Source organism: Solanum tuberosum, unplaced genomic scaffold, assembly GCF_000226075.1.
Source record: "Solanum tuberosum cultivar DM 1-3 516 R44 unplaced genomic scaffold, SolTub_3.0 scf00094, whole genome shotgun sequence".
In the NCBI taxonomy this organism is placed as follows: Eukaryota; Viridiplantae; Streptophyta; class Magnoliopsida; order Solanales; family Solanaceae; genus Solanum; species Solanum tuberosum.
Genome location: NW_006239020.1, coordinates 1146712 through 1154813, shown reverse-complemented (window position 1 = coordinate 1154813; position 8102 = coordinate 1146712). Strand labels below are relative to the sequence as shown.

General features: G+C 35.1%; 1 long non-coding RNA gene across 1 annotated transcript; it reads left to right on the top strand.

The window, feature by feature from the left end:
- The first annotated feature begins 584 nt into the window (after positions 1-584).
- LOC107060736 (uncharacterized) lies at positions 585-7721 on the top strand. Its single transcript, XR_001473497.1, has 2 exons — positions 585-654; positions 7521-7721. It is a non-coding gene; the product is annotated as an uncharacterized lncRNA (long non-coding RNA).
- Positions 7722-8102: the final 381 nt, after the last annotated feature.

The window sequence follows — 8102 nt, the reverse complement described above, 5'->3', positions numbered from 1 at the left end:
ACACAACTCAAACATGACCAACTATTTACTCCTCTTTACTCTATTTTTATTATTACTTCCCTCTATTGCCTTTTCATCAACTTTCACTTTCCAAAATCCCATCGACTTACCTATTGCTACCAATAAATTAGTACTAGACACCAACGATAATGCACTCGATCCTCATGCAAGTTACCACATCGTTTCAATTGGTCGTGGTGCCGTGGGTGGTGACGTGTACCTAGGTCCCTCTCAAAATTCATCCACACCATATCCTAACAGTGTGTTCCATTACAACTCTGATGTAGGACGACCAATCAGTACACCCGTTAGGTTCATAATTAAATCTAATTATAGTATCGGATCAGGTATTTTTAAATCTAATTAAGTTGTTATGATAAGCAGATTGTCGTCGCTGCTATTCCATGGATCTAGAGATAAATTGATTTCTTGCTGTCAACATCCGATTTGAGATTTACTCGATTAATCATGTGGATTTAGTGTTCCTTTTTTTCAATCCAAATATGGTTGATTGAAACACCACCAAGATTTAGATCAATGAGAGAAACACTAATCATTTGTTTTCTGCAAGGTTAAATCTAAACTTTCAAAGTAATTCATTATTTCCATTCCACCATATGTCTCTCCAAACGACCCTGCACTAATGAAAATCAGGTATCAATATATACTTTTTAGGCAACTCAGTCGTTAAATAATCATTCTCGATGAAGTAAATGCTATTAAGTTCACTCACCCTAGTTTTTTATTAAACGAGACACCTCAAAGCTCTCACCAGGTAAATGATAAGTAACCAAATGAATTTAATTCAGGCGAGATGAAACTTCAATAGCCAACATCTAGCTATCCTTATTAACATCAATGAGCCTATAAATGAATATAGATTGAATTCAACTCTTAATTTGATTGTCTTATCCTCAACTCAGGAATGCCAAGCTTTTCTGCATTGATGCTTTTTCTGCCTGCTACTGGTATCTTCTTAAAATGCTTAAATTCAAAGTTACATGCAACATCAAAGGATATATTAGTAAAATAGTCAGCAAGAATATTTGCCTCCCTTAAGGAATGTTGTACTCTTGTTGTCCCCAAAGTCCTCATCCTAGTAAAGGAGTTGACCTCTAATGTCACACTCCAAGGTATCTTCCAAACACCAATAATGATATTGATCATTGACAATGAATCAGATTCTGTTATAGCTGGTGTAAATCCATTCTCCACACAAAATTTGAGACCTTCCTTCAAAGCTATAGCCTCAACCACTAAATTGGTTGTATCTTAAATTTTCAATCCTTTTGCGCCAACTATATCACCAAAGGAATTTCTTACACAGAAACCAATTGAACTAGGGCATGGATTACCTCTTGACGCCCCATCTGTGTTGCATTTCCACCAGCCCTGAGGTGGCGGATTTAACCTAACCAGCAAGGCTACTATCTGAGGCCAATCTTTAGGGATATCTGAATATTTAAACTTCAATTTAATGAAGTTTTTAATAGTGCTAGTAATATCCCATATTACTCTATTAATAGAATAAGAACCTTCATGTAGTATGGTGTTTCTCCTTCTCCAAAAGAACCATAAAATAACATTAGGGATAGCATGGAAAGTCAATATTTGTCTAGCATTGCCTTTAGCATCCCACTATTTCATTAAAACTTGTTTTACCTGCACAAATGGGCCTAAGAGACCAGCTGCACCAGAAAAGTACTTCCACACAGTGTCTACAACCTCTCCCTTTAGGAATAAATGTTCAGCTGTCTCACAGTCTGGAATCTCACAACAATCACACAAAGGTGAAATGTTAGGGTTCCAATGTGCCATTACAGTGGCAACAGGAATCATATCTTTCCACACCTTCCAAGTCAAGAAAGAAATTTTAAAAGGAGTACCTTGGACCCAAATTTTCTTGTAAAAATCAGTTTCCTCTTCTCTCTTTCTTATAAGATTCCAAGCACTTTTGATTGAAAATTGACCAGAACTAGTTTTAGTCCACCATGGTTTGTCACTGAGATCAGATTGTCTGATTTGATCCATGTTGATTCTAACATGATCCAGCACATATTGTGGAAAGTGCAATTGCATATTCTCATATTCCCAACCATTCTCCTTCATAAGGCTGCTAATGTCTGTTAAATTATGAAAAGTCTGAACCTCTATTGGTTTTTAAAATAATGGACCTAAATTGGTCCAATTTTCAAACCAAACTGAAGACGTACCTCCTCTTGGCTCCCACTAGATGGAATGTTCCAAAATGTCCCTATTTATCAACATGTTTTTCCATAATTGAGATCCACCTTTCCATTGGACAAACTAGGAATCTGTTTCTTACAATATTTGCTCCACATGAAATTGGACCATATTGAATTATGAGTTCTAAACTTCTACCAAAGTTTAGCATACAAATCTTGAGACATGTCAAACATAGATCTAAAGTTAAGTCCTCCCTCATGTTTGAGTAAACACACTTTCCTCCAAGCAGCCCAATTGTTACTTTTCCCTGTAACTTTATTTCTCCAAAAGAACTTAGAAAAAATTCTATGAAGTTCTTTCAAGACATATGGGAGGAACAATAGCGGAGAGAGCATGTATAGTAACACTCTGTAAAACACTAGTAATTAGAACTTCTTTTCCTCTATATGAGAGCATATTACCTTTCCATGCTTGTAGTTTAGATTTGACCCTAGCAATAAGTTCAGAATAGTTATGATTTCTCTTTCTGGTATGTGAAATAGGACACCTTAGATACTTGAACGGGAACTGTCCATTACTAAAGTTTGTGCATTCCTCCACCAACAAGATATCAGCAGTTGCTACATTTTGATGCATATAATAAGCACTTTTCTCTTTGTTAATCATCTGACCTGATTGGGCTTCATATTTCTTTAAGACTAACATAATCTTTGATAATGAATATCTGTTAGCAGATGCAATAATAATAGTATCATCTGCATATGCAAGATGATTTATATTGGTGCTCCATTTAGGCATTACATAACCCTGAAACAAATCATCTTTAAATAAAGAATTTAAAGATCTAGACAAAACTTTAGAAGAGAGAATAAAAAAAATCGGGGATAAAGGATATCCTTGTTTAACCCCTCGAGTGGAATGAAAGAAACCATGAGATTGTCCATTTAAAAGGACTGAATACCAATTATTAGCATGTAGTCTCCATATCAAGTCAACCACAAACTCAGAAAACCCCATCTTCCTTAGCACTTTCATCATGAAAAAACAGGATACTATGTTATAAGCTTTAGCCATAAAACCCCATCTTCCTTAGCACTTTCATCATGAAAAACCAGGATACTATGTTATAAGCTTTAGCCATATCAAGTTTAATAACCACATTAGTTGGTTTACCTCTTTTCCTAATATCTGTAATAATCTCTTGCGTCACAATTCACATTTTCTAGGATGCTTCAACTTTCGCAAAACCAGATTGATTAGCGGATATAATTTTAGGCAATAAAACTTCTAACCTGTCATGAACAACCTTGGGTAGAATTTTATTGATGAAATTACTCAAACTTATAGGCCTCAAATCTGCAAAAACTAGCAAAGAATTCTTTAACCATTCTTAAAATATCTTGACCTATAATCTCCCAGCAACTTTGATAAAACTTTCTAGTTAACCCATCCGGACCTCCTTCACTATTACCATTAAGATTGAAAACAACATTTTCAACTTCTTCCATATCTGGATCTTTGCATAAAGCATTATTTTCCTCTTCTATAACAAATTTTGGAATATGTCTCAATAAAGAAAAGGAAGTATCATCTCTTTATTTATGGAATTGGGCCTCATAGAATTGAATTGCTTCAGTAGTTATCTCATTAAGATCCTCCAATCAGTCACCCTGTCTATTTTTAATTCTCTTCACTTGAAGATTTTTTCTTTTTCCTTTAACAATGCTGTGAAAAATGTCGTATTCCTATTGCCATTTTCAAATCACTCATAACCAACCTTCTATTGCCAAAAAATCTCTTAAAAATGAGGATATTTCTTATATTCAGCTTATGCCCTCAAAGTACTTCTTTGATTTCAACACTAGGAAATTCCTCAAATAGTTGTTCTTTGACTTTACAATTTCCTCCCTTATTATTAACTATTGGAAAATATCCCCAAAAACTTCTTTACTCCATTTGGCCAAAGCTGATATAACTCTCTTAATATTCTTCTTAAAGAGGATGAAAATATTATGTGAGCACCCTTTTAGTCTACCAACAGTTTTATGCATGGAAAAGTTAATCAGAAAGTAGATTAAATCAACAACTATTATTTATGTTTTTTAGTTTTCTCTATAGGTCCTCTGTAAAAGGTGTTTTCCTATAGCAGTTGGTTTTCTCTATAGTAGTTATTAGCAGTAAGGAGGTTATTCCTCCACTTTCTCAGTTGTAGTAGGAAGTTATTTCCTTGTTATTAGGTGGGTGGTTAATCCACAAATGTTGTATTTAAGTTATTTTAATTCAATGGAAAGATAAGCAGAAAATTATTCAAGTCTTTGGGTACTTTAAACTCAACAGATCGCAGGCTCTCTCTTAACGAACCAGCGCCATAGTTCGTAGGAAGAAAACATTTGATTTCACACTACAACGCTCCATAACCAGATCCATATCAGGGGACCATAACAACTTGATATCAGAGCCAGGTTATGGGAGATTTAATCTAACAAAAATTAGCACAATTATTGACTTTGTTCCAAGAAGAGTGTGCAAACAATTTAGCAAGGCAGGAAGCCATAAATGCTCGCTTAGATGCACTGATGAAGGATTTAGAAAATTCAAAGGCAGATGTTGAAGCAACAGAAAATGGCAGTCGCAATTGAGGTTGTAAAGGTAAAGCAGTGGTTGCAATCTCGGGATCAAAAACAGGTTTGAATTCCATGATTCCTAAATATACAAAGTTGGATTTTCCATAATTTCATGGCCACGAAGACCCCTTGGGATGGCTGAATAGGTGTGAGCATTTCTTTCACCACCAACATACAATAGAACAAGAAAAAATTGGACTCACTTCTTCTCATCTCGAAGTAATTGCACAACTCTGGTTTCTTCAACTAGAGAAAGATATGCCTCAATACACTTGGGATGAGTTCAAATGTCAATGCAACCTTCGTTTTGGACCACCAATTAGAAGTCAAAAGTTGGGAGAATTAGCTAAGTTATGCCAAATTGGATCTGTGGCAGATTACCAAGAAAAGTTTGAGCAATTTGTTTCACGAGCTGGTACTCTTACACAAGCACAAAAAATTGAACTTTACATTAGTGGTCTTGCTGATTATATAGCAATGAGGTAGAGTTGCATAATCCTCCAGATTTGGCTACGGCTATGAGTATTTTCAGACTTTATGAACGCAAGGAACAACCCCTTGGTTCACAATTTTAGATGTCTGTAAATCAAAGACAACAGATTTCTCACCCCAACAACCCACTAGATTTGTGAAGACATTGTCCAGATCTGAAATGGATGAAAGACGACTTAAGAGACTTTGTTTCAATTGAGATGAACTATTCACTCGGGGTCATCGGTGCAAGAGATTGTTCTAGATTGATTTCATTAACGATGAAAAAGAATTACTTTACACACTTAGCGCTTGAGGACAAGCGCGATTTGAAGGGGGGAGTAATGTTAGCACCCTTTTTAGTCTACCAATAGTTTTATGCATGGAAACGTTAATCAGAAAGTTGATTAAATCAACAACTATTATTTATGTTTTTTAGTTTTCTCTGTAGGTCGTCTGTAAAAGTTTTTTTCCTATAGCAGTTGGTTTTCTCTGTAGTAGTTATTAGCAGTAAGGAGGTTATTCCTCCACTTCCCCATTTCAGTTGTAGTAGGAAGTTATTTCCTTGTTATTAGGTGGGTGGTTAATCCATCAATGTTGTATTTAAGTTATTTTAATTCAATGGAAAGATAAGCAGAAAATTATTCAAGTCTTTGAGTACTTCAAACTCAATAGATTGCAGGTTCTCTCTTAACAAACCAGCACCATAGGTCGTAGGAAGAAAACATTTGATTTCACACTACAACACCCCATAACCAGATCCATATCAGAGGACCATAACAAATTCTTATTGAGATCTTCAAACTAGTTCTACCTCACTACCTCACTAAATTGAGCATGATTGGTCCAAAAATTAAGAAATCTAAAAGATTTGTTGTGGCTAGTCATCCTCTCTTCCATATTCACCAACATGGGAGCATGATCAGAGCCTGTTCTTGGAAAATGTTCAACTTCCATGAAATTCATCCAATTTTGCATATGATGATTAGCAAACATTCTATCTAATCTTTCAAAAATGAAATCATTACCAATTCTTTCATTCCACCATGTGAATGCACTACCTTTGAATTGAATTTCAGCTAAATCACAACTTTGAATACAAGTCTTAAAATCTTTGCGATAAATAACTTGAATAGGCAATCCCCTAATCTTTTCTTCAGAATTCAAGACTACATTAAAATCTCCACCAATTAACCAAGGACAGTTTATACATGTAGATATATATATCCTCTCAAAGCATTAGTCGATCTTCATCACTACATTAAGGATAGACTATAGTAACATAAAGCCATTGAGATTGTTGTTGATATTTTAAACGAAGTGTCAGTTGGTTCTTTGTATCCCTCACTAATGTATTATCAACATCAACATTAACAAAACACCAAATCGTTCCATTGCGATTATTTTTCACTACATGCATTTTTAACCTCCTTCTGTATTTGTCAATGTGTCTGACATGTTGGAATGGTTCCACTAGGGCAATAAATGAGAATTTTTTAAAATTGTTCAACATTTGTACTCTTTGAAAGGCTTGTTGGGATTATACAGGCCTTATATTCCGAATTAGAGCTTTCATTATTTAAAGGTTGGTTTATTCCTCTTTGGCTGCTTTCTGATGTATTGATTTATTTCTTCTGTTTCCTTCTTCCATTTCTTTGTGCTTTCAAGTAATCTTGGAGACACATCTGTTGTAACAGGAAGGTTATCCTGAACTTTATCTAAAAAATCTATGGTTGGAACCCCTGTAGCTTGACTCACCTCTATACTGCCAATCTTTTCTAAATCCAAGCTATGAGTGACAATATCATGCAAGACCCTATTTGGAGATACCACTTGAATATCATCTACTTGTGTAGGGATAAGCATTAAGCCCTACTCAGAATTCTCTTTATGAACCTCCAATCCTTGCTCATTATTGATAATAACAATAGCCTACTATTATCAGTATAATAAATTTCATAATTGTCCACATGATTGATTATGTTCTTACATTATCTTCCATAATTTTGTCAATGTTTGCATCTGTCACGTTTGCATCATGGGCTAGTAATGTTGCATCTGCATCTCTATCACCCATACATACATTAGCTTCATTAGCAACAGCCTTCCTTACTACATTTGTATCATCGTCACACCCATTTGCATCATTAGCTATCTCAACAATTGGTTTGACAACCTGTTCTTCTTTCTTTCTATCAGTTGATTGTTGTGCTTGATCATCATAGATTTGTTGTGCAGGACCATCACTTGAAGAATTATCAATTGGAGACTTTGTTTGGCTTTTTGGAGAAGGTCCAAAAGCTTGAAGGACCCAAAATTTAGCCGATTCAACAACATGGACTTCACTAGAACCCTTTTGTCTCCTAATTTTTGAATTGCTTGTAATAACTGGATTGTTCCCATTATCTTTTGTTGGATATGCATTCGAATATTTATCTATTATATATGTTAATTTTTTTTCTACCAACACTGCATATCTGTTGTCTTTCACCACACTCCATGAACCCGGGTCTATAACTACCTTGCCACTAGATAGTACTCTAGCTTTACCTTTCTGAAAATAATGGATCCAAGGTATTTCTGATATATTTGCGTTAGCCTCCTTCTCTAGCTTTTTATCCTCTTTCTCTATATGTATATCCTTTCCTTTCTCTACTTCCTTCCCCTTATCTTCACTCTCTTTAGCAACCCCGTCCCCCTTTAGATTATTTAATATTCTGCACTCATACTTGTCATGACCCTCCATCTTACATTCATAACAATATTTCGGAACATAGTAAAAACGAATGTGTACTTCATCTGACCTCATCTCCCCAATAG